This window comes from Lynx canadensis, chromosome F2 (assembly GCF_007474595.2).
Source record: "Lynx canadensis isolate LIC74 chromosome F2, mLynCan4.pri.v2, whole genome shotgun sequence".
In the NCBI taxonomy this organism is placed as follows: Eukaryota; Metazoa; Chordata; class Mammalia; order Carnivora; family Felidae; genus Lynx; species Lynx canadensis.
Genome location: NC_044320.2, coordinates 36,994,545 through 37,007,059, shown reverse-complemented (window position 1 = coordinate 37,007,059; position 12,515 = coordinate 36,994,545). Strand labels below are relative to the sequence as shown.

General features: G+C 36.5%; 1 protein-coding gene across 3 annotated transcripts in view; it reads right to left on the bottom strand.

Moving 5' to 3' along the window:
* Positions 1 to 12,515, bottom strand: part of RNF19A (ring finger protein 19A, RBR E3 ubiquitin protein ligase) — a 58,269-nt gene that overhangs the window by 19,212 nt on the left and 26,542 nt on the right. The gene's annotated exons all lie outside the window — the stretch shown is intronic.

The following is a 12,515-nucleotide window of genomic DNA, read 5'->3' as shown; positions in this document are numbered from 1 at the left end:
AAGTTTTGTGATTATCTAGTATTTATGCATAAATTCTCATATTAATGTTTCTAAGGCACATGCTGAAAGTGCTCTTTGGTGCCGATGTCCTACCAAAAAGTACATAAACTTGAATTCTCAAGCAAAAAAAATTTTTTTCCACTTAAGATAAAAGACTGAGAATAGTAGATTCATGACTTGCCCCAATACCTATTCTCTAAGTTAATATTTTTGTCACTTTCATGTTTATTTTTGAGAGAGAGAGACGGACAGAGCGAGCGCGCACGTGAGCAGGGGAGGGCTGAGAAGGAGATATAGAATCCAAAGCAGGCTCCAGGCTCTGAACTGTCAGCACAGGGCCTGACACAGGGCTCAAACCCATGAGCTGTGAGATCATGACCTGAGCCGAAGTCAGATGCTTAACCGACTGAGCACCCCCCAATATTTTTGGCACTTTAATAATTTCTTATTTAAAATAAATTCTGGGCACTCTTGGACATTTATCCCAGAAAAATGAAAACTTATGTTCAAACAAGTACACAAATGTCTATAGCAGCTTTATTTGTAACAGCCAAAAACCAGAAACAGTTTAGATGTCATTCTTCAACAGGTCAATCAACGGTTAAACAAACTGGGATGCATATATACCATGGACTGCTACTGGAGAACAAAAAGAAACTACTGATACACTTAACAAATCTCATAAATCTCTGGGGAATTATGCTGAATGAAAAAAGTCCGTCTCAAAGTTATATATACTGTATGATTCCATTTATACATTTTTGAAATGACAAAGTTTTAGAAATGGAAAACTGACTAGAGGTGGCCACAGGTTAAGGGATGGGGTAGAGGAGCCAACAGGGTGTGATACAGGTGGATGTATTTATAAAAGAACAACAGGTATATGACTAAATATACATACACACACTAGTAAGTACAAGTAAAACTGGGGGAATTTAAGATTGGTAGATTATATCAATGCCAATATCCTGGTTGTGATGTTGTCTTATAGCTTTGTAAAATGGTACCACTGGGGCAAACTGTGAAGGATACACAGGATTTCTCTATTATTTCTTATAATTACACATGAATCTATAATTATCTCAATAAAAGTTTACAATAAAAAAATGTTTAGGGGATTCTGGTTCTCTTTGAAAGAGACACAAACAAGTCTTATTTATATATAAGAAGCTTCTGGGGCACCTGGGTGGCTCAGTCGGTTGGGCATCCGACTTCGGCTCAGGTCATGATCTCGCGGTCCGTGGGTTCGAGCCCCGCGTCGGGCTCTGTGCTGACAGCTCAGAGCCCGGAGCCTGTTTCAGATTCTGTGTCTCCTTCTTTCTCTGACCCTCCCCTGTTCATGCTCTCTGTCTCAAAAATAAATAAATGTTAAAAAAAATTAAAAAATATATATATAAGAAGCTTTGTAAATATCAAACATTTCCTTTTGCCTGGAAACTTAGGGGAGTTTCCAGGGTTCCTTTTGTTATTGGCAGTAAAATTTAAACAGTAACTGTCACTGAGATTTTTATTAAATTTCAAAATAATCTACAAAATTGTGAAGTTTTAATAGTCAAGAAGTTCCTCCACTTTTGGACCCTTTGTTTCCTTAATATCTTATATCTTACCCTTTAAACTTAAATTTTACATCTTAAATTCCATTTTATTTTTGATAGACCAATTCTGCAATTACCACTATCTATCATAAATATGTCCAAGCATGACTAACTCAAAGGTAATTTATGTATCAGCGTCAGGTAATTTAGCAAAGTTTAATTTCCTGAGGGCTTATTCATTGCATTCTCAATAAAAAGAAAAAAGTCCTCAAAGACTCTACACTTTCTCTTCTACAAATTATAACCCTAAGTAGTCTTTAAGGTAGTAATTTCAGTGAAAAGGAAATGACCTTCTCTTCTAAAACTCTTTTCTAACCTAGCTTTTCTTGAAGGAAGGAAGAAAAGGGACACAGGGAAATCTCTGTGTGTATGCAGGGGACAATGATGCTAAGACCGACTGTTTTTTAAGGCCAGTCACAATTATAAAGGCAGAAGAAAAATTTAGGTTACCTGGTCCAAATTCCACTTCTACCCCCTATTACTGAATAGTTTCATGTAAATTACATCATCTCCCTACAACTAAGTTTTCCCAAAAATATAACAGGGACTCAAGAAGTTTGGCTTAGGCTCAGTAGTCACCCAAAATCAACTTCAGCTTTAGCCTTGATCTTTAGAATGCCAAATAAGCAATTCACCATTTCAGTGATATTTCTAGTATCTCTGCACCTGTGTTTGATTAATGACCATGTGATCATACAAGTTACTATCCTTTCTACAGCAATATAAATAATGTATGTCATTTTGGATTATTAGTATCTGAATATGCATTGTAAAATAACCATTAGTAGGCATTCTAGACAGAATAAAAATTTTATGGCTTTATATGGTGAAATTTTACTGGACAACTTAAGTATAAATGTACATAATGTTGGAAAAATAAAATGCAATAATTATCAGTGATGACTGTGAAAGCCAAATTTAGATACAAACTAAAGAACTTTCAAACAATTAAATAGGGAAACAGATTTACAGTTAATATGAACATTGAGAGTGCTATAACAGAATTTAGGAAGAATATAGCCTTTCTGAGTAAATAAGTATTTATAAAAAATATATGAGGTAGATGAACAGAAATTAGGTTATATCAGGGCGCCTGGGTGGCTCACTCGGTTAAGCATCTGACTCTTGATTTCAGCATAGGTCATTATCTCACAGTTGTGGGATCAAGCCTGGTGTTGGACTCCACACTGAACATAGAGCCTGCTTAAGATTCACTCTCCTTCTCTCTCCTTCTGCCTCTCTCCCCTGCTTGCACTCTAAAATAAATAAAATTAAATTTAAAAAAGAAATTAGGTTATATCGTAATTCTAACCTCGGTTGAAAGTTGTTCAGTATACTACTATATCACTAAATAAACCTTTAAGAATTGACATACTTTTTAATGATTTAAGCTATGAATCTTTTAAGAAAAAGTCCTTATTACAGAATTCTTCACATTTTGACAAGAAGAATGAAAAACAGAATTCAACTTTGCCATTTTAAAATTTCATGACAAGATGCAGTGTATGGGTGGCTCAGCCAGTTAAGCAACCAACTTTGGCTCAGCTGGTGATCTCACGGTTCATGAGTTCGAGCCCCACATCAGGCTTTCTGCTGTCAGCACAGAGCCTGCTTCGGATCCTTTGTCCCCTACCCTGTCCTCTTTTGCCCTTCCCCTAATTTCACATGTGCTGTCTCTCAAAAATAAACATTTTAAAAAACAAAGTAAAATAAAATTTCATGACATGAGAATTTCCAAAATCTGATACAATATCCATGAAAACACAAAAGGGTATGGCAAGAAAACTGAGATCTCAAAACGCATTTTATTCTCAATAATCAAACTTCAAACAGCTTCATAAATTGCTTTAAGATGAAAATTCCTTACAGTTTTGAGTCTAAAGACTTAAGCTTGTTGAAAGTAACTGCTTATAAGTATTGAATATCTCTACTTAGAATTTTTTAAATATGCAGTATAATTATCAGGAGCAAACTAAACAGCTGACATGTAGACTAGTATCCTACAGTATGATGTCAAACGCTTAACATTTGATTATTTTTTAAATTATTTTTTTAAATAAAATTTTATATTGGGGCACTTGGGTGGCTCAGTTAGCTGAACATCCGACTTTGGTCATGATCCCACAGCTCATGAGTTCAAGGCCCGAGTTGGGCTCTGTGCTGACAGCTCAGAGCCTGGAACCTGCTTCAGATTCTGTCTCCCTCTCTCTCTGCCCCTCTCCCATTCGTGCCATGTCTCTCTCAAAAATAAATAAACATTAAAAAAATTTTTTTAGGGACACCTGGGTGGCTCAGTCAGTTGAGTGCCTGACTTAGGCTCAGGTCATGATCTCACAGTTCATGGGTTCAAGCCTGCATCAGGCTCTGTGCTGACAGCCCAGAGCCTGGAGCCTGCTTCGGATTCTGTGTCTCCCTCCCTCTCTGCTTCTCTCCTGCTCACGCGCTCGCGCTCTCTCTCGAAAATAAAATAAACATTACAAAAATTTTTTAAATTTTTAAATATAAAATTTTATATTTACTTTTGTATCCTCTAAGTTCATCACACCATAATTAGTGATATTTGACTTTGGCCTTGGAGCAATATTAATTTGACATCTGGTCATTTGGCATTTGTTGAAAATGTAGGTTAGATGCATCTCAAAAATTAGGATATAATACTAAAAAGAGTTGTGATACATAAATAAAACTGTGTGTGTGTTTATACAGGGAGAGCGAGAGAGAGAGAGGAGAGAAAGAGGTGGGGAGAAAGCAGGGAGATGGGGGGAAAGAATTTGTTCATAGCACGTATGTACTCAAATATTAGAGATAAAGTAATAAGAAAAAGTATATCAAACTTGTTTTATGCTACTTCTCAGTATTTTTTTTATTTTTTTTAAATTTTTTTTTTTTTCCAACGTTTATTTATTTTTGGGACAGAGAGAGACAGAGCATGAATGGGGGAGGGGCAGAGAGAGAGGGAGACACAGAATCGGAAACAGGCTCCAGGCTCTGAGCCATCAGCCCAGAGCCTGACGCGGGGCTCGAACTCACGGACCGCGAGATCGTGACCTGGCTGAAGTCGGACGCTCAACCGACTGCGCCACCCAGGCGCCCCTCAGTATTTTTTTTAAAGGAAAAGCTAAGAAATCCAATCCCAGAACTAAACATTCACGTCCCATTCAATCTGTTCAAATCACAAAGAAAAATAAGTTTATCTTTCCTAATTCTGTTTTCATGAATGTATATTTTGATTAAAAGTTAAGGCAGTCTACCAGTTTTTTCTTATGTTAACAGTTATTGAGTACTTACTATATAAGTGTTCGTGTTCATACATATTCAGTCCTAATAATAACTTTGTTAGGCACATTCTATAATACAGCAAGAATTAAATGTACCTAGCATTCACATGTTTTTGAAAGCAAAATGTTAGGCCTTTTGAAGATCATTTTCATTGTGTGGGAGCTGAACTTTTTTTCCATTGGAAAACAGCTCTCAAATTATAATGGAAGCCAATGGTAAAACTAAATATAAAATGCTTCCTTTAAAGAAAAATTTCAGGGGGCGCCTGGGTGGCGCAGTCGGTTAAGCGTCCGACTTCAGCCAGGTCACGATCTCGCGGTCCGTGAGTTCGAGCCCCGCGTCGGGCTCTGGGCTGATGGCTCACAGCCTGGAGCCTGTTTCCGATTCTGTGTCTCCCTCTCTCTCTGCCCCTCCCCCATTCATGCTCTGTCTCTCTCTGTCCCAAAAATAAAAATAAAACGTTGAAAAAAAAAATTTAAAAAAAAAATTAAAAAAAAAAAAAAAAAAAAAAAAAAATTTCAGGAGTCTCTCTGCTCTGATGCATTAAGTGTTATGTGGGAAAAGAACACCCTCAGATGTCAGAGACAAGTGAATAATACTAGTTAACTAAACATCTTTGGCTTGAACAGTATTCACATCTTGGTTTAAAAGATGCTCTGGAAAGCAGTGTGGAGGTTCCTCAGAAAATTAAAAATAGACCTACCCTATGACCCAGCAATAGCACTGCTAGGAATTTATCCAAGGGATACAGGAGTACTGATGCATAGGGGCACTTGTACCCCAATGTTCATAGCAGCACTCTCAACAATAGCCAAATTATGGAAAGAGCCTAAATGTCCATCAACTGATGAATGGATAAAGAAATTGTGGTTTATATACACAATGGAATACTATGTGGCAATGAGAAAAAATGAAATATGGCCTTTTGTAGCAACGTGGATGGAACTGGAGAGTGTAATGCTAAGTGAAATAAGCCATACAGAGAAAGACAGATACCATATGGTTTCACTCTTATGTGGATCCTGAGAAACTTAACAGGAACCCATGGGGGAGGGGAAGGAAAAAAAAAAAAAAAAAAGAGGTTAGAGTGGGAGAGAGCCAAAGCATAAGAGACTATTAAAAACTGAGAACAGGGGCGCCTGGGTGGCTCAGTCGGTTAAGCGGCCGACTTCAGCTCAGGTCACGATCTCACGGTCCGTGAGTTCGAGCCCCGCGTTGGGCTCTGGGCTGATGGCTCAGAGCCTGGAGCTTGCTTCCGATTCTGTGTCTCCCTCTCTCTCTGCCCCTCCCCCGTTCATGCTCTGTCTCTCTGTCTCAAAAATAAATAAAATGTTAAAAAAAAAAAAAAAAACTGAGAACAAACTGAGGGTTGATGGGGGGTGGGAGGGAGGGGAGGGTGGGTGATGGGTATTGAGGAGGGCACCTTTTGGGATGAGCACTGGGTGTTGTATGGAAACCAATTTGTCAATAAATTTCATATATATATAAAAAAAAAGATACTCCATTTCCTTCTACAATCCATTATTTAACTCAAGTCTTACTTTCCATCTCTATTCTTTCTACTTAAAATGTTTTTTTTAAGTTTATTCACCCATTTTGAGAGAGCAACAGAGAGCAAGCATGCAAGCAGGGGAAAGGGGGAGAGGGGCAGAGAGAGAGAGAGAGAGAGAGAGAGAGAGAGAGAGAGAGAGAGAGAGAATCCCAAGCAGGATCTGCACTTTGAGTGCAGAGCCAGATGTGGGACTTGAACTCACAAACCCAGGGGATCATGACGAGCTGAAATCAAGGGTTGGACGCTTTACTGAATGAGCCACCCGGGCACCCCCTTACTTAAAATGTTGAAGCCTCCCTATTTAGCAGGAGTGAAGGGATAGGAAGAAATGGGAAAGGTGCAAAGGGATTCGAATAGGGCAGTCTTTCCAGAAATATTTTCTGTTCACTGAATTGCTAACAGGAGGTCTATACTAACAAGTACTCAATGGTCAAGTTAGGAAAATGCTAAGCAGAATTACTTTTTCATTTTTTTTCTTTGTTAATCCTAGGATTTTCTAAAAAAATTTTTTTAACATATCAATGATCAGTAGACAGTGATTTCCAGAATTTATTTCACCATGATGTCTATTTCCTGGTAGAGTTTCGCAGTACTAGAGTTCTACAAATTACACTAATGATCACACTTAGGAAGTAGGGATACCAGCTAGGATAGTATAGTCTGTCTATAGCAAATTCCTCATGAAGGAACAAGTAAAAAGAACAATAGATATATTTCACATGAAATGTAATCCTAAGAAAGATATAATAGTCCCCAATAAAAATATTAAAAAATGAGAAAAAAGAAGAACGATTATCTAGGAATCAAAGATACATTTTTTGCCCCAAAGGTAAATTTTAACACAACCTTTAGAGAACAAAGAAAACATAATCACAAATACCCAAACTATTTGATCCAGATAAAGGGAAAAGTAAAATTTTGTATCAAAATCAACAGGCTCATGTTTCCACTTGCTAAAAGTTACTATTATTTTATGGAAAAGGAGTAACTTGCTTAATATATTTGGGAGAGTGTCTAGGTAATGTGAGGCTCATCTCCTGGTTCCCTCTTTCAGAAGCTGCTTACTTCCTACATAGGACGAATTCTGTTGTGCTTTCCACTACATGCTCCAGGGGAGGCTTACAGTTGTTGAGAACTGCCCAGACTATTTGGAGAAGTCAGTCTTATTTAGGAGTGAAGTGTAAGTAAGCTATTCTGGCTGCACATCTAAAGCCACATTCTTTAGTTAACTAATGAGTAGAGAGAGCTGACATGTCCCCTGTCATATCAACTTGTTTCTGAATGAAGGTTTGAGGGAACGTTTTTATTGATTCCCTTAAAACTCCATCAAAAATCTTAGTATCATAACAATGTCTGGTATAGCAGAAGTTTATACTGAATTACACAGCATTAAAATCTATCTAGATCAATTTTATGGTTAGGAAGAATAATTTAAAAAAGAGCAAACTCTCAGGTCAAGGTACTTTCAAACTCCCAGAACACTTTTATGAATGTCTATTCTAACAGATACAACTTACCACTAGTTATGAATTACAACTTCCACTGAAACATGGTTTACTCATGATGGTTCCCTATACACAAAACCTGCTGTTTTCTAAGTCACATGTACTTGTTTCCTCTGGAGAAAATAAAAGTTGGATCTGTTCTCTGTATAAAATTTCTAAAAGGTCAGCCTACAAAAGCATTTCCAGCATGTCAAAAGATGGTCAAGTTATTTTTTATTTTTTTAATGTTTATTTATTTACTTTTGAGAGACAGAGAGAAAGCACAAGTGGGGGAGGGACATAGAGACAGGGAGACACAGAATCCAAAGCAGGCTCCAGGCTCTGAGTTGTCAGCACAGAGCCTGATGCGGGGCTCGAACCCATGGACCGTGAGATGATGACCTGAGCTGAAGTTGGATACTTAATGACTGAGCCACCCAGGTGTCCCAAAAGATGACCAAGTTATGGCTAAAACCTTTTTGTAGGATGGAAATAAGAGTTATATAGATATTAACTAAATTTAAAATATTTAAATATTAAAATTTGAGTTTAAAATATTGTTTAGTTGCTATAGCTCCATTTAAGTTTATGAACAGTATCCTCCACCACAATAATTATATAGAATAATTTAAATATCGGCCAGTTTGACACTACACAAACCTGATTATAGCTGATCACATTGCTTTAAAGTGTTTTATTAACGGTTCTTAAGATAGATGATTTATGTTTGTGGCATACAGTAAGATTGGTTCATTCAACAACTCTTTGTTGAGCATGGGGTTAACCAATGGTTACAAAGAAAAATCAAATATATATATACACACACATACACACACACACACACACACACATATTTTTTTGCCCTTGAGGGGCTCACAGACATTATTAAATCATTAATCATATTCTTCTATAATAAATGTTCCTATGTATTCAAAGCTCCCCATCAAAGTCAGAAGCACTCACCTGAGATAACAGGGATAATTTGTGCTGGTAGAAGGGTGGCATTGAAACAAGTGATGACCACAACTGATATGCTAACTTTTTGCTATGTGCCTACAATGTACAAACCAGGCCTCCTGGGCAGAAGGTAATCAGATATTTTTACTCAACACAGGTTTTATGCTTTCCTTCCTAAGTGCCCCTCACCCCAACACTTCTTAGCCACGGCCAGATTTTTCTCTGAACCTGTACAGACTGCATGTTCTAGAAGCAGTCTGGCTAACTTCATCCTGGTTAAATCATAGCACACAGGTTTGGCTCCTTCTCAAGAGGAGTTTTTAGAAATACTATCTTTTAAACAAGCTTCATCTGTCCTGGCCCTCAGAAGAGTGGAAAGAATATTAGGTCAGAAACCCTGAGAGATCTCAAATAGAAACCAGGTCAAGTTTTCTTTATACTCTGAGCTCAGGGCAGTATTTCTCAAAGTGTGTTAAACTACATGTTTAAGTAAAATTAACATTAGACACAAAAAAGGGTTATATTGATAAATGTCAAATGCAAAAGAAAAAAATTCATAACTTAACAAACAGCATTTCTAGAAAAAAGCCTTTCAAGTGTGTTGTACAATGAAAGGTATTAAATACTATGTATGTGCCAATGGTCCTAGTTGCCTAAATATTTCTATGACTTACTGACAATCAGATATTTACCAGTATTCTTAATGCCAGATTTAAACAATAAATGGATTTTAAGTTAAAAAATGTCCTGGGGCACCTGATGGCTCAGTCGGTTAAGCGACCAACTCTTGATTTCAGCTCAGGTCGTGATCTCGCAGTTTGTGAGTTTGAGCCCTGCATCAAGCTCTGCGCTGACAGTACAGAGTCTGCTGGGGACTCTGTCTCCCTCTCTCTCTACACATCCCCTGCTCTTGTGTGTGCACTCTCTCTCAAAAATAAATAAAATATTAAAAAAAAAAAAAAAGTCCTTCTGTGGATCCAAAGATTTTAGTAAGTTCTGAGAGGGCAGGGATTTTTTTGGGTTTTGTTCATTATTAAATCTCTACTACCTGGCACACAGATGCATTAAATATTTGAGTAGCTGTCTGACTTAAAAAAAATTTACAGCAAAACTTAAGAAATGGACATAAGGAATGATAAATAAGAGCTATAAAAGTTGTTGTGTGCTAGGAATTATGCTAATAATAAAATTAAAGATCTATCCCAATTCTTAACACAATAGGACAGAGATTCAAAATCAGATCTGTACATGCTCATGCTAAGTAAAAATGAAACTTTTAATGAGAGTTTATGTAGTATTCTATGTTTTCAAGTTTTTTATGTTTATCTACTTTTGAGAGAGCGAGCGTGTTCACCTGCACGCGCGAGCAGGGGAGGGGCAGAGAAAGAGGGAAACACAGAATGTGAAGCAGGCTCTAGGCTCTGAGCTGTTAGTACAGAGGCAGATGTGGGACTCAAACTCACGAACCCACGAGATCATGATCTGAGCTGAAGTCAGACACTTAACCAACTGAGCCACCCAAGTGTCCCTCTATGTTTTCAAAGTATACATATACATTTTAGGTTACTAGATGACATTTTCTACATAATGCAACCATAAAAGCCTACAGTGTAATCAAGTATATAAAATATGCTCTTAATCTTGAGAGACAGCATAAATCAAATGTAAATGAAAATACATAAATAAAAGTTATGTTGACATGTTTTCTTTGTCCTTTGTGGGTAAAATACTAACAACCACCAACCCAAAGTTAACTTACAGTCAATTTAATCAAGGCCAATTCTTTGTTAAACTTATATAACAATCAAGTGGTTGTTTTCCTAATAACAGAATCTATTAAAGTAGTTGTTTCTATTATTTTATGATATTTATACTTGAGTTAACATTTAATTTCTCCAAAATATTTAGAATATTAAGCCATTTTACTTTTTTAACAATGAAGTCTCAATGAGAAGAAAATGGGCGAAAATAACCCAAAGTATGAAATTTTTTTAAATTTTACTGAAAAATGTCACACATACAAAAAGGACTTATAAATGAATACCCCTGTATCTACCACACAAACTAAGAAAAGTATCAGTAGAGTGATCATATAATTAACAACCTAAACTGGAACATGTGAGAGCGGTGATGCTATTAAAAATTACACCAGTACAGTAAGTGTAAACTGAAACCACTGAGGGAAATCAGAACCCAAGGTTACCTCATTTATCAGTGGCTTTAGAAGCCCCTTGATTGCCCCTTCAAATTCACATCCTCCTTTTCAATTGGTAACCATGAAACTCAATATAATTCATCCATTTTGCTTTAATGAACAATTTTTTTCTTGTTTGCTATCACGAACCTTCTTAAACATGTCTCCTAACAAAATGTCTCCTGGTACACAAGAGTTTTTTCAATCCTTTTAAATTACAGGATAAATGTGTATTCAATTTTAATAATAATAATAATAATAATAATAATAATAATAATGGCAGTAGGTGAGCTACTCTTAGACATATGTTTTCTTTTGGTTCAATTTTTTCCTTTTATTTATAAAACTTTCCTTTGTAACCTGTTTTGATTTTGTTTTGGTGTTATTACATGTGATGACGATCTATTTTTTTCCCCTCAAAGAGCTAATTTTCACAATTCTGTATGTTGAAAAGTCAATCCTTTCCCAGTTTATGTTTCCCCTAAAATCAAGTTCTTATATAAACAAGAATCTGTGTCAGCCCTTCTATTGTGTTCTATTAGGTTGATACAATTGATATCTATTTGGACCACATGATCAGTCAACCCAGCACCAGAGAATATACCTATTTACTGACCAGAAAGTTTGTGCCCAGGATTTATGGTCTCAATCTCTTAGGGCCACAGATTCTGACACGTAAGCCTTTTAACTTATTCTATCACTTTCAGACTTTTTCTTTTAAATCTATTAAATGCTTGAAGGAACTTGTGAAGCACTTCTTACCCTGAGGTTCCATGAAAGATAAAAAACCACATTCTTTCTCCAGACAAAACACAATATATAGGCATATTCCTCACTATTTGAAGTCTTGCTATAGAAGTATTTGCTATAATGATGTGTAAAAATGTTTTTATAACCTAACATTTGCTGTCCAACTTAAGATCTAATGAACGTGCACACTTGCACCGTGAAACTTTGCACAGGAGTCCAGGGGACCAAGTGATACAAAGGTATCCAAGCTGTTCTTCTCACAGGATAAAGCCTCCTGTTCAAGTTATTTAAATGTATTGTTCATTATCCCTATTTTCTTCCCATCTTTTTCTTGAGAGTTTAATTCTTCATGGATCTCAGAGTTTGCTTCTGTCATATACCTGGAAGCACAGCCAACCTTGGCCCGGTTTAGATAGTTATCTTTAACATAACATTTTATTATTTATATTCTAGTACAAGCTCCCTGCAGTAGAGGGGAGCATAGTTCAAATCTGATAATAGTATTTCTGAGTCCTTCACACAACTAGTAAGTTCATAAAATGTTCAATAATTAGGTAATATTTTTAATGCTTTGTATTACACTGAAATCCTTGGTAGACAGTTAAGTGCTAGTTATAACTGGGAAAACTGGCTGTGATTTGCACAGGCTGGCAACATATCATCACTTTTCTCATTTAAAATTATGGAATGCAATTGATTGATGA